Here is a 25,440-nt window from a genome sequence, read left to right as displayed (position 1 = left end):
AGTTCTGGAAATGTAATGAACGTGGCAATGAGTGCTGAGACATGTAACGACCACGCATATTCTGTATGGATGTAAGTCTCTGTGAATCTCACATTCAGTGGACATGTCAGGTGGAGAGATCCCCCACGTCCCCGGTGCTGAATAAAAGAATGCCTGCTTCTTAAGACTACATCGGTGTTAAGAAGTTCATTCCCGATTTCGGTGACAGTTTCTGGCGACCCAGATGGGACTCTGCCTCTGAATCTCGACAGATCCTTGGAATTGCAGGGCCTCCATCCGGCACCGAGGGATTCTCAGGGAGAACCTCCGATCCCCGGACCAAAGAGCTCCGAGCAAGGCCCCTGGAAAGGTGAAGGCATTCTTTTCTTTAAGGGATATTAAGGGTTGCCTGTCCATAAGGCGAGGCATAAGTCTCGCAGGGTTGGGCTGTAAAGGTACCTAAGGGAAGGAGTTGGTCTCACCGGATGAAAGCCTGTGAGAAACGCGGCTGATAAGCGTAAAGGTATTGTCCTCAACACCAGGCGGGGAAGGGCCGCACCAAGAGCAAAGGTCTGGTATAAAAGGTTCAGGCCCTAAGGTTTTGTTATTTTGTCTTGTGTTATAAGCGCTATGTTCAGTTGTCATTTTCTTTGTGTTTTGTGTTGTTCGTTCTACTAGTACTATCCTATAATGGGTAGCAAGCCCTTGGCGGAAGGGGGAATTTTGAAAACGTCTCCTTTAGGTTGTATACTGAAGCGTTGGAAACAAATAGGAGGGGACCCACTCACGAGAAAGCAGCTGATTGAATATTGTAACAATTGGTGGCCGTTATGTACTTCAGAAGATCAAGAAAAATGGACAAGAAATGGGACTTTAAAATAGAATACAATTTTACAGCTTATGTTATTTTGTAGCAGGGAAAACAAATGGGATGAAGTACCGTATGTAGATTTGTTTTTCACTTTAAGAAACCACCCAGAGTGGCAGAAGGATTGTGGGCGATAACCAGATATCAGAGACGGTTATTCGGAATGAGACATGCTACGCCAAAAGCCATTAATTGGTCAAAATCGTATGAGGTTAAACAAGAACCAAATGAATCGCCACCTGCATTTATGGAACGAGTAAAGAATACTGCTAGGAAATACACGAACGTGGACCCCGAGAAGTCGGAGGAGGCTGGGCAATTGGCCTCTATTTTTATGGGACAATCTGCCCCGGATGTACAAAAGAAACTCCAAAAGTTAGAAGGAGAAGATTCGAGGGACTTGGGAACATTGGTGTAAGTAGCTTGGACCGTCTAGAATAACAGAGAAAAGGAGAGGGAGAATCAAAGAGAAGGGAGATTAATTGCCGCATTGACGGGAGTTGCTCCGGGAAGAACGAACGGGGCCCGGGGAAGTAGAGGAGGCTACAGAAGAGCTGGGAAGGAACTCGTTTAGCAGAAGCTCAGTGCGCGATCTGCAAAGAGCGAGGACATTGGAAAAACGCGTGCCCTGGAGTCAGTAACCAAGGCTCGATCCTGCAGCCTGTCAAGGTGATGGCTTTAGGTGATGGTTTAGGGAAGCGTTGCAAAACAGGTAGTAATAAGTCACCTACGTAAACAAATCAATAGCAGGCATGCATCGAGGATTGCTGAAGAGGAAAGTTCATCTGGAGGGCAACTGACGGAGAGGAAGATACGACCACCAGATGAAGTAAATGACCACCAGAACGACTGTGATTCGCGAAATAACTTGCCTCATGATTGTGCAATTGGTTCTGGGAGGGGGCGTGCTTATGTTAATGATTTAGGGAAAACGAATGAATACCTAACAATTTTGTAAATATAAACGGCTCAGAATAAGATCATTGTGGGAGCACTTATGGTGGAAAATCCCCAGTGCGACCGCAGCGCTGCTAATAAAGAATACCTGCTCTACAGGACCATCTGCTGTTGAGTTTATTTCTTTGCTTCAGCTCGTCTCTGTAATCCTGAAAGTTGAAAATATTATAACCATCTGATTTAGGTGAGACCCCCAAAGAGTGACCTTTGGAAGTCTCAAAGAGGGGAACTGTTACACCCAGGGACTGAGCGTCTGGTCAATGGTACTCGACTCCTCCCTGAGGAGGGGTTCAGAAAGCCCGGGGGGTCCTTTCTGAGCCCCGGGACCCAACGGGAAGGTCTCCCTGACGGCTGGTCTGACCCTGGCCCCTGTGCAGTAAATAACCAAGTGTGCCCTTCCAGCGCGTCACAGAGTCATGGAATGTGTTGGATTGGAAGGGACCCTTAAAGGCCATCTCGTCCAACCCCCGGCAGTGAGCAGGGATGTCTTCAACTAGATCAGGTTGCTCAGAGCCTCATCCAGCCTGGCCTTGGATGTCTCCAGGGATGGGGCCTCCACCCTCTCTCTGGGCAACCTGGGCCGGTGTCTCACCACCCTCAGTGTAAAGAGCTTCTTCCTAATGTCTGATCTAAACCTGCCCTGCTCTAGTTTAAAGCCATTGCCCCTCGTGCTGTGGCTCTGTGCCCTCGCAAACAGCTCCTCCAGCTCTCCTGGAGCCCCTTCAGGGACTGGAAGGGGCTCTAAGGTCTCCCCGGGGCCTTCTCTTCTCCAGGCTGAACCCCCCCAGCTCTCTCAGCCTGTCCCCACAGCAGAGGGGCTCCCGCCCTCGGATCACCTCCGCGGCCTGTCTCGTAAAGCGCTGCCACATTCACCGCTGACTTTGTTAAATCGCTGGTTTATGTTAATAAATATTTCCCCACTTCTCTCCCACAAGTGAAGCCAATGGCTGCGCGCGCCACAAATTGGCCCTTGGTGCCCGGCTCCTGAAATGCCCCTAATGCTGCCACCACTCCCGGAACGCTCCCAATGGCCACTCCTGTGCTAAAGCGCCACTGTGCAGGGAGCGGGGCGCGGCGGGGAGGAGTCGGTGGGATCGGCGGTGTGTGTTTGGGAGACCCCGCTTTCTGCCCCCAGTGGAGGGCGCGGGGCTGGGGCAGCCGGCAGTGTGGGGCCTGCGAGGCTGCCTGCGCCCGGCCGGTGCCACTTCTGCCGGGACGAGCCCAAATTCGGGGGTCAGCAGCATCAGAAGCTCCGCTGGAGGCAGTGCCTGTGCTGAGCCATGGTGGGTGCGCTCCAGCCCCCCCAGTGGCTCCCAGTGCCACCCAGTAACCCCCAGCCATCTCCTTCTCCCTCCCTCTCCCCGCAACCCGTTGCCTTCCACCAGGGAAACTGAGGCACGAACAAGGCCAGGGGTGGGTGCTGGATGGGGATCAGTTCAGGGGCGGGCGGGGAGTGGGTGCTGTTTGGCACCCAGGTGGTACTCAGGCGCCGGGGCCCCTTTTTGGGGACACCCAGACGCCTGGGTTCTCTCTGTATTGCTTGGCTTTGGGGGGTGCTCGCCCCGACACGCGGGTCCCTTTTTGGGGAGGCAGTGGGGTTCCCCAGACTCCTGGGATCCCTGGGGGAGGTGTGTGTGTTTCTTCCCACCTCTTTCTCCCCCTCCTCCCTCAATCCACACCCCCACCCCACCCCAAAATCGGGGTGTCACCCCCCCATACACGCTGCAGAGGCAGCTGCTGCCAGTGGGGGGAGGGGTCCGGGGGGACCTCTGGAGCAGTCGTCCCCTCCCCCCCGCAAGGTAATGGGACGCCCCCAAAACATCCCACCAACTCCTACAGGACCCTTAACCCGCCCAAAACTCTGGGGTGCCCCCCAAGTAGGGCCACCCCAATCTATGGGACCCCCTCAATCTATGGGACACCCCCCCAATCTATGGGTGCCCCCAATTTTGCACCCCCCAAATTTCAGGACCCACAAACTTGTCCCTCACCCCCCATAGCAACCCCCAAATCTATGGGACTCCCCCAGTAGGACCCCCCATCTATGCCCCCCTCCAAATGTGGGGACCCCCCCCTCTTGCTGTGCTCGCTCTGCTGCTCTGCGCCGCCCCCCACCCCTCCCTCACCCCTTCAGGGGACTCAGGCATCCGGGCGCCCCCCCAGCCGGGGAGGGGAGTGTGGATTGAGGGAGGATAAGGGCGCGCCTGGGCCCCTCCAGGACACACCCCCTCACCCCACCCCCACGGCTTGTGTGTGCCTCAGTTTCCCCTGGAGGGGGGGAGGAGTCACTCCCTGGACGCCTGGGTCCCCTCCTCCTCATGACTAACATACTCATATTATCACCTAGAACTCATTAATATGTAAATGTCCTTGACGCGTGCGCATACGTGTCCATTGGTGGTGGTCTTCGTGGTCGTCAATAGTCTTCCTCACCGTGCCCGCTGGTTGAACTTGGTCTTCGCGCACACTCCGTTTGTCTTTTGGCTTGGTTTGCAACTCCTGCTCTCACCAAACTAGCTTGTTCTGGCATCTCTCCCCATCTACTCTCCTCAAGGATACAACATCTCAAGACTTCCTTGTATCCAACTAAGCCCAGCAGATGTCTAACCCATCCGCTTACAAAGCGTTTCAAACTTAGCTACATTATTCCAGTAAGGAGGAACCAGATGTTCTTTTCAACTGGGTATCAGTAAGGCCTGAGGGGCTTTCCACCCCAGCCTTTTGTGCTGTTCAAGGCTACTGTATCACCAGCGACGGTATCACCCTGGCAGCAGCCATTGGCACCTGCTGTTCTGTAACCTTCAGCAGTCCCACCACAGAAGGGTCAGCTGAAAGACCGGGTAAGGCAGACAGCTGTGTAATGTCCTCAGTCCCTCCAGCTGCTATACCAACAGCCCACCGATACGCTTTCGGGTCTTTGAAATACCCTCTCTTGAGCAAGTCTACGCCAAGGATGCGCGGAGTGTCTGGGCCACTCACAATGGAGCGCTTCCGCCATTTATTCCCAGTTCGGCTCACTTTGGCCGAAGTACAGTCAGTTCTTGAGACCTGTCACACCAGAATCAGCAACAGATTTTGTCCCTTTATGAGTCAATGGCAATAGGGTACACTGTGCACCGCTGTCCACCATGTCGTTATGCTTTTGTGGCTCTAATACACGAGGACATCGAATCCACACAGCCCAATAAACTCGGTTATCCCTCTCCCCCTCCTGGCTGGAGGCAGGGCACCTCTAATGTTGAGGACAACATCTACAGTTAGCAGATGAGTTCCGACCCGGACCAGAGAACTGCTCCCTGGGCACTGGAGCAGCCACCCTCCTGGAAGAATTCTTTCTTCTATCTGTTTTACCCTGCAACTAGTGCCTGTAGGGCCAAGGTAGGTCCTTCATCCCACTTACTCAGGTCCTCTCCATAGGCACCGAGGTAAAACCACAAGGTGTCTCGTACTGTCTTCTTTTCCTTCCAAGTCGGTCTCGTAGGAGGGCATCTTCTCCTAATGGCTGCGACATGGGTCCATGCAGGGGAAAAGCGGGATGTTTCTTCCATCCTAGACAGTTTCTCAAACAGTGTCTCCTTTTTCTCAATCATCTTCTCAGTTTTATCAGCTTCCCCGCTGCTGAGCCGGCCGGGGGCAGCGGCCAGGGAGTGGGGCTGCCGAGGGCAGCAGGGCCGGGGCAGGCGGCATGCCTGCGCGCTGCGGGGCCGAGCGGCACGCGCTGCCCTGCCTGGCTGCGGCCCGAGGGCCCTGGGCCAGGCGCCCCAGGAAGGACGGGTTTGGGGGTGGATGGAGAGGGCCAGAGGGGCTGGAGACCGTCCAGCAGCAGCCTCAGCAGCATCCTCAGCAGGTCGGCCAGGAGGCTGGGCTCACAGGACAGCGTGTTCCACATGGCCCTGGCAGTGCTGCAGAGCCAGAGCACACTGTCAGCAGGGCCACCTCGGCCACCACCCCTTCTGCCTGGGCAGGCCCCGGAGGTCCTGAGCTGCCCCTGAGGCTGACGGGCCACGTACTTGTCACAGGGCCGGGAAACCCTCAGCAGGCCAGTGACCACCTCATAACTGTCGATGTCGGCCAGCCAGGGAAGGGTGAACGTCAGGATGTCCTGGAGCAGCATCCTGCTGACGCAGACCAGGTGCCTATCGATGACCTCCACGAGGTCGTTGACCTACTGGAGACAGCGGGCTGGAGCACAGCTATGGCCCCTGCTGACACCAAGAGCTGCTGCCCTCCTGCTGCCCTTTGCTGGCCTCAAGGGACGCCCGTCAGGTGCTGCAAGCCCTGGCCTCGGGGCGGGGGGAACGGCTCCCGCAGGGCACACGCACAGGGCAACCCGGCTGCACACTGCCTACCCCGTATAGCTCCGAGCACGAGCCTCTCAAGACCAGCGCCAGCACCCTGCCAACCAGCAGGGCGTCAGAGACCCTTGGGTCTGCCATGTTTTTCAAGATGGCAAGGACAAAGTCGTTCATCTCAGACGGGAAGAAGGGGCTCCCAAGTAGCTGAGGGAGGGAAAAAGCGTCACACTGAGCGCCCTGACTGCAGGGACCGTGAGCTCTGCCGGCAACCAGAGCTCGCCGGTGGCCAGAATGGCCAGAGCTGCTGTGCTGACGCTGGGCTAAAGCCTTGGACTACTCCCTGCAGAGAGCTGGTGGCTCCCCGCAGCCTGATGGGCGGGAGGCCGTGCCATCCCCTGCCGCGGCTGATGGGCTGGTTCATCCCAAGCCTCCCGCCAGCCCCACGGCCAAGTAGCTGAGGGAGAGAGGGAGGGAAAAGGTGTCGCACTGAGTGCTCTGGCATGGGTAGCGCTGGCTCTGCCCCATCGAGAAGAGATACCATTTGCCTCGCCCTAAAAGAACGGCCCCATTCTCTCTGTCCCCGAAACAGCCTTCTTCGCCTTTGTTATTCAGGAGAGAACTGAAACTTTCTCTTAGAAATGTAGGTCTTTCTTCAGGAAAGATGCAATGTGTCCGGGAGGATTCCAAAGGACAAACATTTTACAGAAGTAAGATGTTCCACCCGTCGTCTTTTCATTTTTTGCTTCTTCCTGTTCTGCTCGTGGCTTTAGGCCGACACGCCTGTACGCAGGGAGGTCAAAGGCCTGGCAGGGGAATGGCCGCCCGCAGCCAAGGCAGACCGTCAGCCCCCGCCCGGACCTAACAGCGCAACCCCCGTCTTTCTGCTCGGGGCCGGCGCCGGGCGGTGCCGTGAGCGGAGCGGGCGGGGCCGGGCCTGGCGGCGGGAAGGGCCTCCCCTCAGGGAACGGCGGGCCCGCGGAGCGTTCTGGGAGCCGTAGTCTCCCCGGGGCGGTAGGCCGGGCGCCATCTTGTGCGCGGCGGCAGGCCCGGCGGCGCGGCTCCCACGCCAGCCCCCACCGGCTGTAGGGAGCGGCAGCATTCCCGGGGGGAGCGGGCGCTGTTCCCCGTCACCTGTCGGGACCGGGTGCCTGGGCAGCGGAGACCCTCCCGCCATGGCGACGCCCGCACGCCCAGCTCCTCCTCGACCTTCCTCCCGTCATGCACCGCGCGTCTCCGCCTGTTCCGGCCCAGCGCCGCGCGGTGATTGGCCTCTCGGGCGTCCTACCCGGAAGCGGGCGCCGCGGCAAGAGATTTGAACGGCAGCGGCCGCCCCGGGAGGCGGCTGCCGAGCCGGTGAGTGTAGCCTCCGGGCCCCGCTGCCCCGCAGCCCGTTAGCGGCTCCCGGCGGGTCTGCTGGCGGCAGGACTCTGGGGGGGCTGGGCGCCTTTCGCCGGGCCGCGCGGGCGGGCCCGCGAAAGGAGGCGGCCGCGGCGGCGTCTCCTTGGGTCTCGTTCGTTGCCCCGCGGAGGATACCGCCGGGTCGGGCGTGCTTGCCTCTTCGGCAGCGCAGTCGCCCGCTCTCGCTGGCAAGCGTTAGCCAGGAGCCCCCGTTAGACGGTAGCCGCCTGTGCCCGGGGCCTGCGGGCGCTCGGGCTGCCCCGTCTGGTGAATTTCCCGCTGGGGGTGTAGCGCTTGGTCATCAGCGCAGGTCGCCCCCCGCCCCGGCCCGCGCTGGGCTGCAGTAAATGCGTTTTCCGTTCCAGAGTCTGCTCAGCGTGGAGAAGCCCAAAGGCCGGCTGCAGTTTCTCCTCGCAGGGGCTGAGAAGAGTTGCCAGGTCCCCGTTGCTCTCAGAATGGCTTTAGGCGATTATGAGGAAATTCTCAAGTGCTACGAATCACATGAAAGGATTGGGACAGGTAGGCCTGATCCGTGGGCACAACGCGATGCGCGCGCCCTGTCTGACCGCTCTCGTGCTTCCCTAAGCACACGTTAACTGTTGCTGTCGAATGCACGGGGCACGTTTCTGTTGTGTGTTTTGCGCGGCAGAGCTCTGGCAGTGTCACTGGAGGTGGGTGTCAGTGGTCGCTTCTTGCTCTAGTGAAGACGCTGCCCGCTGTGCGTGTGACACATTCGCTGCCCCTGTGAGATTACAGGCAAGAAAACACGTCCTCACGCTGAGCTTTCAAGGTCTCTTTTTCCAGTTCTAGGTGGGTTTGCTGATTATTTCGATGTTCTTCGGTGGCTCGACTCATGGGTGTGTGGGCACCTACGTGATGTACTTTCACCACTAGTTTCCCCAGCGGGTCAGCAATATCTTGCCATACTTGAGCAGCCCAGAGGGGTTTACCTCTGGGTTTGCCTGTGCTGCCAGTTGCTCTGCTTCCAGTGCCTCTGGCCTTCTTGTGGGGCTGCCACCACTGGTGGGGCCACTCTCCACCCCTCCCGGCGCCCCGAGCGTGCCTGGGGGAGGAACTGCCGCTCTGCTCAGCAGCAGAAGGCCCCACTGGGCCTTCCGTGGGGCCCTACAAAGCCCGGGGGAGGCCCTGGGGCTCTTGGTGGGGACCGCTTGGCCCAGCTCATGCTCCTGAGAGGGCTGGAGAAGCCCTGGGGTTGCCTGGAGGGCAGGTCTATCTGGACTTTGGCAAGGCCTTTGACACCGTCCCCCCCAGCATTCTCCTGGAGAAGCTGGCGATCCATGGCATAGACGAGTGTACTCTTTGCTGGGTTAAAAACGGGCTGGCTGGCCGTGCCCAGAGAGTTGGGATTAATGGGGTGAAATCCTCTTGGCGGCCGGTCACCAGTGGTGTCCCTCAGGGCTCAGTTTTGGGGCCAGCTTTGTTTAATGTCTTTATCAATGATGTGGATGAGGGGATTGAGTGCACCCTCAGTAAGTTTGCAGATGACACCAAACTGGGTGGGGGTGTTGATCTGCTTGAGGGTAGGAAGGCTCTCCAGAGGGACCTGGACAGGCTGGATCGATGGGCCAAGGCCAACTGTATGAGGTTTAATAAGGCCAAGTGCCAGGTCCTGCATTTCGGTCACAACAACCCACAGCAAGGCTACAGGCTTGGGGCAGAGTGGCTGGAAAGCTGCCCGGCAGAAAAGGACCTGGGGGTGCTGGTGGACGGCCAGCTTAACATGAGCCAGCAGTGTGCCCAGGTGGCCAAGAGGGCCAACAGCATTCTGGCTTCTATCAGGAATAGCGTGGCCAGCAGGAGCAGGGAAGTGATGGTGCCTCTGTACTCAGCACTGGTGAGGCCCCACCTCGAGTGCTGTGTTCAGTTCTGGGCCCCTCTGGACAAGAGGGACATTGAGGTGCTGGAGCGTGTCCAGAGGAGAGCGACCAGGCTGGTGAGGGGTCTGGAGACCAGGGCATATGAGGAGAGGCTGAGGGAGCTGGGCATGTTTAGCTTGGAGAAGAGGAGGCTGAGGGGAGACCTCATTGCCCTCTCCAACTCCCTGAAAGGAGGGTGGAGAGAGGTGGGGGTTGGCCTCTTCTCCCAGGGGAATAATGACAGGACCAGAGGAAATGGCCTGAACTTGCGGCAGGGGAGGTTTAGGTTAGATATCAGGAAGAATGACTTTACTGCAAGAGTGGTCAGGCACTGGAACAGCCTGCCCAGGGAGGTGGTTGAGTCACCATCCCTAGAGGTGTTTAAGAAACATCTAGATGTGGCACTTCAGGGCATGCGCTAGTGTGGAGATTGTAGGGCTTTTTTTCATATGTGTATGGTTGGACTCGATGATCTTAAAGGTCCCTTCCAACCATGAAGATTCTGTGATTATCATCCCCCTTGACGCAGCACTGGTGTGGCCACATCTGGCCTAGTGTGTCTGTGTGTGGGGCTCTCTGTTCTGAAGGAAGGAGGAGGAACTGGAGAAGCTCCAAAGGACACTGGCCAGGATGGGGCTTGGGGCCTGTGTGGAGAAGCTGAGGGAGCTGGGCTTCTGTACCTTTTGAAGTGGAGGCCCAGGGCTCTCTAGCAGTAGCCTGCACCTGCTTGAAGGGTGGCTTCAGAGATCATGGAGCTTTTCTTGGTAGTGGGAAGAGAAGGAAACCTCAACAAAGCGCAGCTTGGAAGGGTCGGACTGCATGTGAGGAAAAAGAAATCTCAGTCAAATGGTTGCACTGTGGTGCAAGAGGTCACCCAGAGGGAGTCTGTATTAGCCCATGGCTTTGTGTTTCAAGGAACAGCCGGTGAGAGTGGAGAGACATCAGCACAGGTATAGAAATGCCGGGGTGAGAGCGATGTGGGAAAGCACGATGGGTGTCTGCGGCCTGCAAGGAAAGAGGCGCAGGCATGGGGCAGTGATGGACAGCCTGCAGTGGAGGTGGCCCACGGCTCTGGCAAGGCTACAAAGCCCAACAGCACCAAGGTCTTTGTCCCCTTGGCTATGGCAGTTTTGTTTTACTTTACTTTTCAGTCTAGAGAAGAGGTGATAGAAATCTTCTGCAACTGATATTGATCCAGAGGGTCTCCTCAGGAGGTCTGGATGGCTAGGAAAAGCAGTCCCTTGAGGTCTGACACTGTATGGACAACGCTACTCCTCACCGCCCCCACCCCAACCCCACCATCTCTGTCATTGCCCAGTTGGGATTTACATCGGTGTCCTTCCATCAAACTTCTCCACTGGTCTCTGCAGCTGGATGTTACAGCTCCATTGCACCAGCTCCCACCTGAGCTCCTTAGAGACCTGGCTGCGCCCAGGCACAGAAGGGTTTCTCCTCTTTGCAAGCAAAGAAAAGTAAAGCCTGATCATGTCGGATCATGTTTGATAAACAATAAAACACCCTCTGCGGCCAGATGCTAAGTCCATGCTGCCTCTAATGAGGTTGCTTTTCTGCAAGGGGTAATCTTATGAGACATGCTTTAGATAGGTAGGTACAGAAAGGTTGATATAAACACAGTTAAAGAGTTGGCTACAGGAGATAATTAGACTACTGAAAGACGGGGAAACTTTTAACCATGTGAAGCTCAAAGCAGCAGCTGGATGGGTGACAGGAACCTGAATGAAGAAAGAGTAAGGGAAGGAGAAAACGGGAGTATAATAGAAAAGGCCCCTGTCTAGACAGTCTGCACCTGGAAAGATGACTTTAGAAGTGGTCATTGTATTTGGACAGGTGAAAATGTATGAAAGATTAGAGAAATTATGTACGTAGGATTACAGGCAAAATAGTGGTAATGAAGTTACAGAACAAGATTGACATTTCTTTGGAATATCCCTTTTGAAAAGTCATTGGGTTGGCAGAGGTCTCTTGTGAGAGAGGACAAGCAAGTGTTGCACCCAGCTTTGAACGAGGCCAAAAATGCAACTCGGGGAACAACTCACTGGCTGTACAAGCTCACATTGGTGAGGAGCGTGCCACCAGTTAGAGTCCTCTTGGGTGATATTTCTGGGCACCAAAAAGAAAAAATTGTCTTCAAATGCAGTCAGCATGGACTTACTGAGGGTACGTACTGGGACATACTGGGGCATTGTGGGGCAGCACAGGGATGCTGGCTCCTGGGCCCTGTTCAGTTTAGCACCTGTGTCTGTGACCCAGAGAAGGCAACTCTCAGCATGTTTAACAAGAACAACCGCTGCATTCTACACCTGGGATGAAATAATGGTGGCCACAAGTATAGGCTGGAAGAGGAGTGGCTGGAAAGCAGCCCCACAGAAAGGGATCTGGGGGCGCTGGTTGGCAGCTGGGTTAATGTGAGTCAGGAGAGTGCCCTGGCAGCCAAGAGGGCAACCTGCATTCTGGGGTGCATAGAATCATAGCATTGCCTAAGTTGGAAGAGACCTTTCAGATCATCGAGTCCAACCACCAACCTAACTCTGACAAAAACCATCACTAAAGCATATCTCTAAGCACTGCGTCTACCCGTCTTTTGCATACCTCCAGGGATGGTTGCACTTCCCTGGGCAGCCTCGTCCAATGCTTACTAACCCTTTCAGAGTAAACTTTTTTCCTAATATCCAGTCTAAACCTCCCCTGGTGCAACCTGAGGCTGCTTCCCCTTCTCTTATTGCCTGTTACTTGGGAGAAGAGACCCACCCCCACCTCTCTACAACCTCCTTTCAGGTGGCTGTAGAGAGCGATAAGGTCTCCCTCAGCCTCCTTTTCTCCGGACTAAACAATCCCAGATCCCTCAGACACTCCTCATAAGACTTGTTTGTCTCGGAGTTTCCTCTGCCCTCTCTGGCATCCCTACCCACCACCGATCACTGCCTAACCACTAACTGAAACGTTAAGAAGCTCTCAGGGGATGACCATGTTTCTCCATTTACCACTCAGGCGTCCTAAAGACACCAGTTGAGGAAGCTTATCTCGGGAAGAGGAGGACCTCCTAGAGGCACCTCTCTGCTCTTTGAGGTCTAAGTGCTTGTCAAAGGCCCCAGGAGGAGTTCATCTGGTGCCCACATTTATATTGCAGATGGTTGGTCTGCAATGGACAGGGAATGAGACAGAGATGCGACCAGGAATGACATGGAAGGGGAGATTCAGTGCATTGGGGATGGCTGGGGTGGAGATAATCCCCGTGGATAAAGCCTTGAGCAATGTGATGGCTGAGTAGAGACCTGCTGGTCAAACTAAAGGGCAAGAAGGAAATGCACAGGCAGTGGAAGCAGGGAGAGGTATCCTGGGAAGAGCATGGGGATGTTGCCCAGGTGTGTAGGGATGGGGTCAGGAAGGCCAAGGTGCAGCTCAAGATGAACTTGGCAAGGGAGGCAAAAAATAATAAGAAGGGCTTCTATAGATACGTCAGCCAGAAAAAGAAGCTCAAAGAAAGTGTACCCCTCCTGATGAGCAAGACTGGCAAACTGGTAAGAATGGACGAGGAGAAGGCTGAGGTACTCAACAACAGTTTTGCCTCAATCTTCCCTGGCAACCTCGCTTCCCACACCTTTTGAGTGGATTAACTTCAAGGCAGGGACTGGAGGAAAAAAGTCCCCCCAGCTGTGGCAAAAGATGAGGTTTGTGACCACCTGAGGAACCTGAGCATGCAGAAGTCTATGGGGGCTGACAAGATGCCTCCCAGAGTCCTGAGGGAACTGGCTGGTGGAGTTGCCAAGCCACTCTCCATGATATTTGAAAAGCCATGGCAGTCGGGTGAAGTCCCCAGTGACTGGAGAAAGGCAAACATTGCACCGGAGTCCACCAGAGCTTCACACTCCCATGGGGTCGATGTGCCAGGTGTTGACCCCAGACAGACTCGCTCCCGCCTCCATCCCCGGGGAAGATCCATCTCCAACCAGCGGAGGGGAGAGCTGGGGTTGTGGCTCAGGCTCCAGCGCCATCCGAGTGTGCACGATGAGCACCAAACCAAGTGTTCCCACCAAAGAAGAAGCGGTACATGCACTTTCCCTCCCCTTTCCCTCTGTAAAACGGCGGGACGCCTCACTGCGGGTCAGAGCCTGAGGAGAGCAACCCTGATAAAAATTTATTTGGAAAATAAATGTGGTAAAACTCCCCCTGCCTCCCAGAAGGAACTGTAGGAAAAAGAGAGAAAGGAACAGACGTGCTCTTGGCCCCATGGGAGGTTCCCTCTGGGTGCTGCCCTCAACGGTGGTCCACTCGTTTGGGGATTGGCAAGACCTTTCCTTGACGGGACACTTCTTCGCGCTCAACGGGAGTCACCTCCAGATCTGTGCCCTGCGCCCCTTTTTGTTGGGTTTGTTAAAAGCCGGTTTGTGTTGGCACTTTGGGGCGCTCGGAAGCGTCGGTGGGGTTTTGTCTGGGACACGAACTGTCGAAGCCACAGGCCTTGCACTCCCCCTGAGGAGGCGGCGGGGGGACAGCACAGGTAGGATCAGTCACCCTTCAGAGCGACCTTGAGGAGGCTCTTGTCCAGCCCTTGGTCAAACCGGCCAACTGCTGACATTTACCTTTTTCAATGCGCGGCTCACGATCGCAACCACCCGAGCGCGTCGTCGTCGCCACCACTGAGCCAGCAGAGGGGACTTCCCCGAACACCACCGTGAATGTCAAGGGGCATCCAGTGCCGCCCGCTGGTTTGCGTTTCTCTCATCGGCTGCTCCTAATCCCATATTCCTCAATGGTGGCAGCGCCTACGATTCGTCGATTCTTTTCAAAACAGGCCCGGAATGCAAAAAACACCCCAGCGTGTTTAAATGCGGTGCATGATTCCGCGCCGGGTGACTTGTCTGTCCAACAGATAACGCAGAAAGCAGAAGCCGTCAAAATGAGAATCTGCCAGGTGGCTGCCTGCTCTTTGGGCATTTCCAAAGCAAATATTCCAGTCAGGCGCCTTCAATCTTTTCACGACCGAGCCACAAGAGATCCCTTATTTAGAGTTAGTGTCTCGTGAAGAGACGACCTTATCCCTAACCCTCGGAAATGCCATCTAATGTCAACGAGGGCCCTGAGCCGTTGATGGTTCTCGTGTCTGACTTCTCAGCGCACCCTCGTTTCCCTCTTCTCGGGCAGATGACCCCAGACAGGGTTTCTTCCGAGCCGGGACAGGAGCCTGTCCCGTCATGGGGACGCGACCAGCGACACCTCAGTTTCGCTGAAACTCGGGCAAACCTCCCAGCCGACTTCCAAAGCCCCGTCCAGATTTTTCCCACCGGCCTTTGACTCCCACCCCGCGTCTCCTACAAACACAAACCACCCCCCCGACCCCAGGGGCCACGGACTCCATTCGAGCGCTGTTTTACTTTCAGCCGTGGGCCGCTGGGTGGGTTAGGGGGCGAACGGCCCTTGGGCAGCGCAGCGCGGTGGCTGGAATTCCTGTGGCAGGGAACAGAGGACGAGCTTACAGAGGAACGCGCCGGCCTTACGGAGCACCCGCGGGTTTGCCGGGATAACGCCGACGTCCCGGGAACTCAGCGCAGGCGGCGAGTCCAAGGCGTTCGGTGCCGCCGTTGCTCGGCGCGGCCGGTGGAGTTGCTGGTCGTTACGGGCGGTTCCTTCTGCCACCCAGAGAGACCCGTCGATCCGTGCTGCGCCTCCCGATGGAGACCTTGCCGGTCCCATGTCCTCCCAGCGGTGGCTCACGTTATGCAGAAGCCAATCAGTCGCTCTCTGTGCCGCTCTTTGTCTCCCCTGAGAGCTGTGTGCGTCTGCAGGGGGGAAAACCCGGGGTGCCTGAGCTCCTCGAGCCAAAAATGCCCACGTCCGCCCTGAAGCCGTCCCCGCTGGGAGAGGTCCCGGCCGTTCCCTCTGCCCTTCGGGGCACTTGCGCCCTTGAAGAGAGCAGCCGGGGCCAATTGCGGGAGCGTCACGACGGCAGAGAGCAGCTCCGTTGGCGCCGGCTTGCTGGAAAAGGTCTGGCTCGGCTTGTGCGGCTTCCCCCGGCGGCTCTCCCTGCTGCGAGCGGAGCCCCACGCCGTCCCTGCCCCACAGCGCCCCGAGGGGGCTGCCCAGGGCCCCCGGGGTGGCGGTGGTCGGGCTGGGGGTGAAGGAAACCAGGCTGGAGAGCCAGGGCCAGCGCGGGGCAGGCAGGGGAGAGGGAAGAGGATGCGGCGCCCCTGGGGAGGCAGCTCCATCACCCCGGCTGCTCGGACCCCCGGGCTCCCCCAAGGAGAGCAGCCCCCCCGGCTGTCCGGCTGCTCCCCCGGCACCGCCCCGTCCCCGGCGGAGGGATGAGCTTCACTCGTAGGAGAGCAGCAGTGAAATAGTGATGAACAGCAAACACCATTTACCAAAGCCGGCAGTGAAGGCGACAGTGTTTTACGGGATTCGATGGCAAGGGGCACCCGGTTATTTACCGCGCGGGGGCCAGGGCCAGGCGAGCCGCGAGGGAGACCCTCCCATTGGGTCCCGGGGCTGGGAAGGACCCCCCGGCTTTCCGAACTCCTTCTCCGAGAGGAGTCGAGGTGCAGCTGGATCCAATCCGAGCCCCAGGCTTGGCCAAGGGTTCATGTCTAAGGGATTATAGCCGCGCCATCAACCCTTACGTCACTTAGCCAAGACTTCAGGGGTCAGCACGGCGCCGAGAGCCTCTTGCGGCGAGGAACCTGCTGGCCCGGAGGAGCAGAACCTCAAGCGAGCGTCCCCGCTCCAGGGGAGATCCTGGGGCGCAGGCGCCGCCGCGCAGGAGAGCCCCGAGGGCTCCTGGGCTGTGCGCTCTTCACGGGGTAGGAGAAGTGACCCACGGCCATATTCGCAAGGGGACAAAACCCCTCGGTCCCCGCCCCAGACAGCGCTCGGCTGCGGGCAGCCCCCCCCCAAGGCCGGGGTGCGCCTCAGGACACCTCCCGCTGACGGTCGTGGCTGGGGCAGGAGCCGGGGGGAAGGAAGGGGGAAAGGGAGATCCCCCGCCTCTGGGCGCCGGCCTGTCCCCGGGGAAGGAGGGACCGCGGCGCTGGGGCGCCCCAGCACCCGCTGCTCCCCGCTCCCCCCAGCACCGCCCTCCTGAGGGGGCTCTGCCCGCTGGCGGGGCTGGAGGGCGCCCCGGCTGCCGTCGCCCCCGCCGTTCTGCCCCCGAGCGGGCTCTGGGGAAGCCCCGGGGGGGCTGGAGGGCCCTGTGTGCCGCGGGGCGCGGGCAGGTGTCAGAGGTGCCGCGGGACAGACGTCCCTCCTCTCGCCGGGGGGGCTCCGTGCCCGCCATCAGCGCCGAGGGGCTGCCCGGGGATGAGCCGAGGCTTCGTCGCGTCCCTCTGAACGGCCGCGTCCGGGGCCAGCAGAGGCCGAGGACACCAGAGGGGACGAGGGCCTTTGGCGAGCGGTGGCCGAGCCCCAGCGGGGAGCGGAGCCAGCGCCGCACCGGGGCCGGGGCGCTGGGACCCGCTCTCGGGGCCGGCTCTGCCCGGGGGACCCCGGGGATGAGGGGGGACGGGGTGTCCCCAGGCGGTGGCGGGGCGAGGGCCAGGGCAGGGGCCAGTCCCCTCTGCCCGGGGGGGGCCCTGGCTGGGAACGGCACCGGTTTGGGTCCCGCGGAGCCTGGGGAACGGGGCGGGCTGGAGCCGGGCACGGCCGCCCCCCGGCACGTCCCCCACGCCGAGCCCTCCCCTCCCCACGCCCAGCACCCACCAGTGTCCCCCAGTGCCCGAAGGCCCCGGTCTCCTGCCGGCCCCGTGGCCCCTGCCCCCGGCCGTCCTCCCCCCTCCCACGTTCCCTCCTCCCGGGGTCCCCGGCGCCGAAGAAGAGGGGTCGGTCCCAGCCCCCCCTTTACCCAAGGGGCTGGGGAGGAGGCAGAGGTATTTCTGCCCTGAGAGCCCTGGTTGGAGGGTGCTGTCACCCCTGGGGGGCCCTGGAGGGAAAGGCTGGTCTGGGGGTGAGGGGTACGGGGAGATGGGGGTCTGGGGGTGAGGGACGTGGGGAGATGGGGGTCTGGGGGTGAGGGGTACGGGGAGCTGGGGGGGTTCTGGCTTTGGGGGCTGTTGGAGGCCGGTCTCATGATGGAGCAGTGGGACCGGTGGACCACGCTGGACCGGTGCCGGGACGGAGGTGACTCCGTGCCGGGGCTGGGCTGGTGGCCAGGGCCGGTGTCTCTGCCAAGGCCGGCTTTGCCCCGGGGGCTCTCGGGGCGGGGAGGGACGAGCAGGAGTCCCGGGGGGGATAAATCTGCCCCTTCGCCTTCCCCAGCTACAGCCGGGACTCTCCGCACGGCAGAGGAAGATGAAGGTGGCGGTGCTCAGCCTGGCCCTGCTCTTCGCCGTCCTGCTCTGCACCCCGGAGGATGCCCAGGTGGGTCCCCAGGGCCGCGGGCCGGGGCCGGGCTGGGGGACGCCGGCTCCGCCGCAGCGGGGGACACGAAAGCCCTTGGCTCGGCCTCTCGTCTCGGCGCCCCCACATCCGTCCCATCCCCCCCCGGCACCCCCGAGTCCCGTCCTTTTGGGCCCCGCTGCCGTCTCCCCCCGGGGACGCGCTCCGTGTCCCACCTCTCCGTCGCTGCCGAGGTCTTTCTTCCCCTCGTCCCCCTCAGCCCTTCGCCTTCCCCCCTCTCCCCGGCAGCGGTGTCCCCGCAGCCCCTGCCCGACCCCGCCGTCCCCCCGCGCCGTCCCCTCGTCGAGCTCCTCTGCTCTCCTCCCCCTCTGCCCCCCCCAGCCACCGCCTCGGAGCCCCCATGGCCCCTCCGCTTGGGCTCCTTCCTTCTCCCGTCCGTCCCACGCCCCCCCGGCCCTCCAGAGTCCCCGGCCCTCGGGGGTCCCGCCGACCGCCCCCGCACCCCATCGCTGCGTCCCCACCACCCCCCGCCCCGTCCTCTCTGGGGCTCCTGAACTCCCCGCGGTTCCTTCGTCTCCGTCCTCACCCCTGGTCCTCGCGTGAGGTGAAACCTGGGGGGGGACGGTGCTGGGGGGCAGCAGAAGGCCTTTTCCTGGGAAGCCTTGGGGCCGGGGGGAGCCTGTGTCGTCCCCCCTGGCCCCGCCACGGTCCCCTCCAGCGCCCGCTGCGCTCTTTCTCCCCAGGCCTTCGAAGCGAGCGGAGGTTACTGCATCGGGGTAAGCGGCGGGTGGGCTGGGAGGGCGCCCGGTCTGCGGAACTGGGGGGGCCGCTCGGTCCCCCCGTTGCTCGCCGGGGCTGGGGACATCCCAGTGACCCGGGCGACCCCACGGTCTCTCCGCAGGGGGGAATCGGCTTTGGGCGAGTGAAGAGGGCTGCGGTAGGTACAGCCAGCTCTGCTGCCCCCAGACCCTCCCTCCCATGGCCACCGCGCTCCAGAGCATCCCAGTGCGCCCCAGTACCTGCACTGGGAGCCCACTCGACACTCCAGTATCTCCACTGGGACCCCACCCCCTCCCACCAGTATCTCCACTGGGATCCCGCTCCCTCCCCAGTACCTGCACTGGGACCCCACTCGACACTCCAGTGTCTGCACTGGGACCCCACCCCCTCCCACCAGTATCTGCACTGGGATCTCACTTGCCCCCCGGTACCTGCACCGGGACCCCAATCCCTCCCAGTTATCTCCACTGGGATCCCGCTCCCTCCCCCGTGCCTGCACTGGGACCCCACCCCCTCCCACCAGTATCTCCACTGGGACCCCACTCCCCCCAGTGCCCGCACTGGGAGCCCACTCGCCCCCAGCCCCCCCAGGGCTTTCCCAGCGCCTCCCTGACCCCCCCGTCTCCCCAGGCCCCCGGGGCTGAGAAGCTGCTGGAGCTGGCGCGCCAGAGACGCATGGCTGAGGCGGCCGAGGCCTAGGTGAGCGACGTCCCGGCCGCTCCAGCCCCACGGAGGGTCCTGGGCCCCAGGGGGTCCCCGAGCCCTCGGGGCCGGGACCGCCGGGGCCGCGGGAGCGGGACGCAGAGGGGACGGCGGCGACGCGTGTCCCCGGGCCAGCGGGACGCAGCCGCTGCCCTGCCGGTCCCCGCGCCCGAGGGGCGTTGCACGGACTGCCCGGGGCCCCGCCGCGGCCGGGCGGGGGGCTCTGGTGCCCCCCAGGATGCCCGCGGGGGCCGGGCGGGGCTCGGGGAGGTTTCGGGGCGTCCCCGGGTAAGGCCACGCCGGGCGAGGGGCTGGGGGTGCCTCGTGGGGCTCAGGAGAGCCAGGTCCTGCCCTGGGTGCGTGGGGGGCTCCGGGTCCCTTCTCCGTCCCCAGGGCTCTGCAGGGAGACGGGGGGGACGCGGCCGCTCTCCTGGCCCGGCGCACGCCGGGGGGGTCTCACGCCGGGCTCTGTCTTCCAGGACTGGAACCGGCGGTGACGCCCTCGTCCCGTCCCCCCCCAGCGGCACGAGGAGATGGTCATCCCTGGATGGCCCCCCCCGACCCCCGGGAGCCCCGGACCGTTGCCCTCTCGCCATCAATAAACTCCTTCAGCAAAGCTTCGCTCCGCGTCTGCCTGCGCGTGGCCCCCCCTCCGTGGCCCCTCTCCCCGTGGTGTGGGGCAGGAGAGGAGCGTGGAGGGACGGCCCGGACCTCTGGGCGCCTGCCCCACGGACTCAGCCCTCCGGGGGGTTCCCCGGCCATTTCGGAGCCCCACGCCGGGCCACCTGCCTTCCCGAACCGCCCCCCCCCAGCCCACCCCCTTCTCTGGGGCATCGCGGGTCGGGGAGGAGCCTCGGGAACCCGGAGAATCCCCCAGGGATTCGTGACCCAGCTCCGTCCCCGCCGGGGGGCTCCTGCGATGTCCGGGAGCGGGGTTTGGCGCCGGCTGCGGTCGGAACCGCCCCAAAAAGGCCGCTCCGAGGAGCCCCCGGGGGGGCTGGAAGTGGCCAACTGGGCCAGAGCGTCTCGGGAGAGGAGGGGGCCGGGGAGAGATGGGGGGCACAGGACGGAAACGCCGGCGCGGGCTCGTCACGGGCCCCCCTTGGGAGAGAGCTCCGTGGGAGCCGGGCTGGAACTCGCTCCTCGGCTCCGCGCGGTGCTGGCGCCTGAGCTCACAACCTCTCCCGGGAATTCCCCATCGTTTTGGGGGGAAATTCCCTCCTTTTTTGGGGGGGGGGGGCAGGAAGGGCCGGCACTTGGTGGGTCTCTCCCGCTAGTCCCCGAGGCAGCTCTTCTCCCTGGGCTGTGGTGGCCCCGCGCCTGTCCCCGGCGCTGCCCATCCGCCACCTCTGGCTCGGGGATGGCACCTTGGAGCCAGCGTTCCCCAGGGAAAAGCCTCTTGGTGTCGACACGCCACGAGAGGAAGGACAAATGGCGTCTGGATTCCGGAGAGAGCCCCAACCATTGGAGGAGTCCCCAGAGACCCACGTCCCCCAAAACCCCATGTCCCCCAATACCCCGTATCCATAAAAATCGATGTCCCTAGAGCCCACGTCGCCAAAACCCCACGTCCCCCTCCTTCCCGTGGACCCTTTCCCATGCCCTCACCCACACCCTTCCCTCTCCTCCGTCTCCTTCGGAGACCATCACCCAGCCCCCGCCAACGGCGGGGAGGGGAGACACGCTCCTGCCTGGCCGGGGGCCGCTGCAGAAACAGCTTCTTCCGCCCCAGAGAACCACAGAATTGCACCGGAGGGTCCCTGGGGGGGACACGCGAGTGGTGCCGATGGGCACCGGCGTGACGGGGCTGGGAGCTGCCAACTGGGAAACTGGGAGAAACGGGAGAAACCGGAGAGCGGGGGAGTGGGGTCCCAGTGCGGAGAGTGGAGAGCACAAGGGGGGGCGTGTGGGGCAGGGGGGGACCTATGGGGCAGAGCAGATGTCCACGGGGTCGGTGATGTATGGGGCTGAAGGGGTCTCTGTGGGGCGGGGGGAGCCCTATGCGGCAGAGCAGATGTCCATGGGGTGGGGCACCTACGGGGCGCAAGGGGTGTCACTCGCACCCGCAGGGCCCCCGCACACGCGGCCGTTCCGCGGCTCCCCGCCACCACCCACCGTCCTACCGGCCCCGCGCAGGCGCACTCAGAGACTCCGAAGGGACGCCGGGCTGTTGCCCATCTCCCACCACCGCCCCTCGAAACGGCACGCAATCATACGTCATCACGCCACACTCATCACATGGTGCCCGCAAAGCGGGGCAGGCCAGGATGTACCGCACTGACGATAACCAACCTCCCCACCCCGCCGGGGCGGGAACCCGCCACCACCCCCTACCCAACAGCGACCCCCACCAACCCCCTCCCTCCGCGCCCCGCACCCCGCACTCCCCTGACGCCCCCCGCCGTCTCCCGCCATTCCCTTCCCTCATCCCCCTCCCGATCCCAAAAAATCCCCTCCTTCCCGGCTCCCGCGCGCTCCCAGCCTGCCCCGCGGCTCTCATTTGCATGAGGGCGTGGCCACCGCCCCCTTTTTCCGCGCCAAAGCCGTGGCGCGCTGGCGCTTTCCCGCGCTAAACCCTTTAATTTCTCAACACGGAGGTGGAAGTTGCCGGGGGGGTGAGGGGGCACGCGGGGGGGGTCAGCGCATATTGGGGACCCCCGGGGGGGTTGCGGGGGGGTACGGACACCGACGCCCCCCCACCCCGGGGCTCAGAGGGCTCTTCTCCTGCACCCCAGAATGGAGACCAGCAGCAGCGCCTCGGTGACAGCAGGGGGGACGCTGCGGGGGGGGGAAATGGGGGGTGTCAGTCGGGTGTAAGGGGGGGAACACCCCAAAAAAGCCCCCCCGCCCCCCCCCCGACCCACCTGCAGAGGCCGAAGAGGAGCCAGAAGGAGCCGCCGTCCCAGTCCTCCAGCAGGGCCAGGGCCAGGCCCAGGGCAGCCGCCACGTGGGCCCCCAGCGCTGCCCCACGTCAGGGAAAATCACCCCAAAAATGGGGGGGGGCGGCCCCTCCTCCCCCGGGCACCCCCCCACAGGGCGGAATTGGGCGAAACCCGCCCCCCCCGGGCCTGGCAGGGCCCCCCCGCGACCTTTGGAGGGGGGAGGAACCTCCCTGATGGCAGCCCGCCCGGTTTTGGGGTGTCTCGCCCCCCATTTCAGGGATCCCCCCCTCATTTCGGACCCCCCCCACACCTTTTGGGGTTCCCCCCGGTTTTTGGCCCCCCTCCCATGTCGGGCCCTGTCCCCCCTTATGTTTTGCCCCCCCACACCCATATTTCGGGACCCCCATGTTTCAGGGTCACCCCCCGTGTTTCGTGTGTGTCCCCCCCATTTCGGGGTCCCCCCCCGTTTCAGGGCCTCCCCCCACGGTTTGGGTTTGGGGTCCCCCATTTCAGGCCCCTCCCCCCCTCCAGTTTTAGGGCCCCCCCCCAGTTTTAGGGCCCCCCCATTTTTAGGGTGTCCCCCCCCGGGTTTTGGGCCCCCCCCAGGATACAGAAGAGGCTCTGCCCGGGTCGGAACATGGAGACCCCCGAGAAGAACCCGACGAACTCGACCCCCAGCAGCCCCAGGGCCCCCCCCAGGGCCCCCCACAGCCTGCGGGGACACGGGGGGGTCGGAGGGGGGGGGATGGACACGGGGACCCTCCCAGTGGGGACACGAGTGGGTCGGGGGGGGCGGCGCCCCACGGGGGCAGGAGGGGATGTGGGAGGGCACCGAGATGGTGGAGGGGGGGACACGGGGGGGGGGGGGGAGGGGGCACAGGGACACCCTGGGTGGGGGGACACGGGGGGGGCACAGGGGGTGGGGGGGGGAGACACACAGAGACCCCCCCCCAGTGGGGACACGAGTGGGTCCGGGGGGGGGGGTTGAGCGCCCCACGGGGGACAGGAGGGGACGTGGGGGGGCACACTGGGGGGGCACAGAGTCACCCTTGGGGGGGGACAGGAGGCGGGGGGACACGGGGGGTGTGGGGGCCACCGAGAAGCCGGGGGGGGGATGATGTGGGGGGGCACATGTGGGGGGGCCTCACCACCGCTGGGCACGGGCGTATTCCTCCGCCGAAAAGTCGCGGGGCAGCGAGGCCCGGACGGGGGAGTCCTGGGGGGGGGGGGGCCACGGGGGGGGACACATGGGTGTGCGGGGGGGGGGGACACGGACACGGACACCCCCCCCCCCCCGGGGACACCCCAGTGTGGGTGGCCTGTCCTCGGGGGGTGGGGAGTCGTGTGGACACGTGCCTGGACACGCGTGGAGCCGTGTGACGTCATGAGCACAGGCGTGATGACGCGTGCGCGGGCATGCGGACACACGCGTCCCCGCCTCCGCCTCCCCACCACCCCCACCCCCCCCCCCGCCACCCCCCGCCACGTGTTCCCGTGTCCCCCCGCCCCTCGCCGAGGCCACGCCCCTTCTCCCCATCCCCGCCCCCTCGCCGTGGCCACGCCCCTCGCTTTGGCCACGCCCCCGGCCCCTTCTCCCCGCTCCCGCCCTTTGCCCCGGCCACGCCCCCCGCTCTGGCCACGCCCCCTCCCCCGCTGGCCCCGCCCCTCACCGTGTCCCCGCCCAGCAGCACCAGCAGCACCAGATGCGCCGTCAGGGCCAGGAACCGGGCGGGGACCAGCAGCCCCCGGGGCGGCATCGGGGCTGGGGAGGGGGTCGGGGGGGGAATTAAGGGGGGTTCGGGGGTTCGACCTCCCCTCCCCCACCCTCCAAACCCCTCCCCCCAACCCCCACCCTGCGCTCGACCCCCCCCAAACACACACCCCCCCCGGCACAGGATCCCCTAAACCCCTCCCCCACCCCCAAACAACACCCCAGCCCCTCCCCCATCCCCAAAACCCCTCCCCCGCCCCTCCCCCACCCCCCAAAACCCCACCCCCATCCCCCAAACACCAGCCCCTCCCCCACCCCCAAACACCACCCCCAGCCCGTCCCCCACCCCCAAAACCCCTCCCCCACCCCAAACCCCTCCCCCCAACATGGAGCCCGGGCCCCCCCCCCGCGGTCCCGTCTACCCCAATCGCCACCACGGACCCCCCCTCCCCGCCCCCGGGACCCCCCCGGACCCTCCCCCGGATCCCCCCCATCCCGCGCCGCGCGCGCCGGGCCTCACGTTGCCGCGGCAACCGCTGACGCGCCGCCCACGCGCCCCGCGCGCAGCCGCGCCCCCGGGGCGCGCTTCTGGCCACGCCCCCTCCGGCGCTGACCACGCCCCCTCAGCCCTGGCCACCCAAAAAAGGCCCCCCCCCCCCCCCCCGACCCACCTGCAGAGGCCGAAGAGGAGCCAGAAGGAGCCGCCGTCCCAGTCCTCCAGCAGGGCCAGGGCCAGGCCCCGGCGCTGCCCCACGTCAGGTAAAATCACACCCCCCTCCCCCCGCCCCACCACCATTTCGGGCCCTGTCCCCCTTCTGTGTTTCACCTCCCCCATGTTTCGGGCCCCCCCATGTTTCAGGGTCACCCCCCATGTTTTGTCCTCCCCCCTCCCCCCATCTCGGGGTCCCCCCCCGTTTCAGGGCCTCCCCCGGTTTTGGGGTCCCCCCCATTTCAGGGGGTCCCCCCGCGGTTTGGGTTTGGGGTTTCCTATTTCAGGCCCCCCCTCCAGTTTTAGGGCCCCCCATTTTTAGGGTGTCCCCCCCGGGTTTTGGGGTCCCTCTCCCCCCCCCGGTTCCAGGCCCCCCCAGGATACAGAAGAGGCTCTGCCCGGGCTGGAACATGGAGACCCCCGAGAAGAACCTGACGAACTCGACCCCCAACAGCCCCAGGGCCCCCCCCAAAGCCCCCTTCAGCCTGCGGGGACACAGGGGGGGTCGGGGGGGGCACGAGGACTCCCCCCCCCCGCGGGGAACACGGCAGGCACCGAGATACACGGCGGGGGGGGGGGGCAGGAGGAGACCCTTTCGGGGGGGACACGCGGAGGGGGGGACAAACACAGGGACCCCCACTGGGGACACGGGGGGCACCGAGATACTCGGGGGGGGGGCAGGGATACACCCTAGTGGGGGGGGCCAGGAGGCAGAGGGGGGGACACACGGAGATCCCCCACAGTGGGGACACGCGTGGGTCGGGGAGGGGGCCACCCCACGGGGGACAGGAGGGGACGTGAGGGGGCACCAAGATGGTGGGGGGGGGTCGGTCTGAGGCGTGTGGAGGCATGTGAACATGTGTGTGGCCACGCACGGTGGGGTGTGGAGGCGTCTGGAGGTGTGTGGGCACGTGTGGAGACAGGAGCGGAAGCCTG

General features: G+C 62.9%; 1 protein-coding gene and 1 long non-coding RNA gene across 2 annotated transcripts in view; both read right to left on the bottom strand.

The window, feature by feature from the left end:
* Positions 1 to 25,440, bottom strand: part of LOC128901161 (sperm-associated antigen 4 protein-like) — a 147,199-nt gene that overhangs the window by 61,407 nt on the left and 60,352 nt on the right. The window lies entirely within an intron of this gene.
* LOC128901087 (uncharacterized) lies at positions 21,806 to 24,394 on the bottom strand. Its single transcript, XR_008463414.1, has 4 exons — positions 24,316 to 24,394; positions 23,755 to 23,846; positions 22,067 to 22,163; positions 21,806 to 21,980 (listed from the first exon to the last, which is right to left on the bottom strand). It is a non-coding gene; the product is annotated as an uncharacterized LOC128901087 (long non-coding RNA).

Source organism: Rissa tridactyla, chromosome 23 (genome assembly GCF_028500815.1).
Source record: "Rissa tridactyla isolate bRisTri1 chromosome 23, bRisTri1.patW.cur.20221130, whole genome shotgun sequence".
Classification (NCBI taxonomy): Eukaryota; Metazoa; Chordata; class Aves; order Charadriiformes; family Laridae; genus Rissa; species Rissa tridactyla.
The sequence above is the reverse complement of the archived record's forward strand: the minus strand, read 5'-3'. Positions and strand labels throughout refer to the sequence as shown.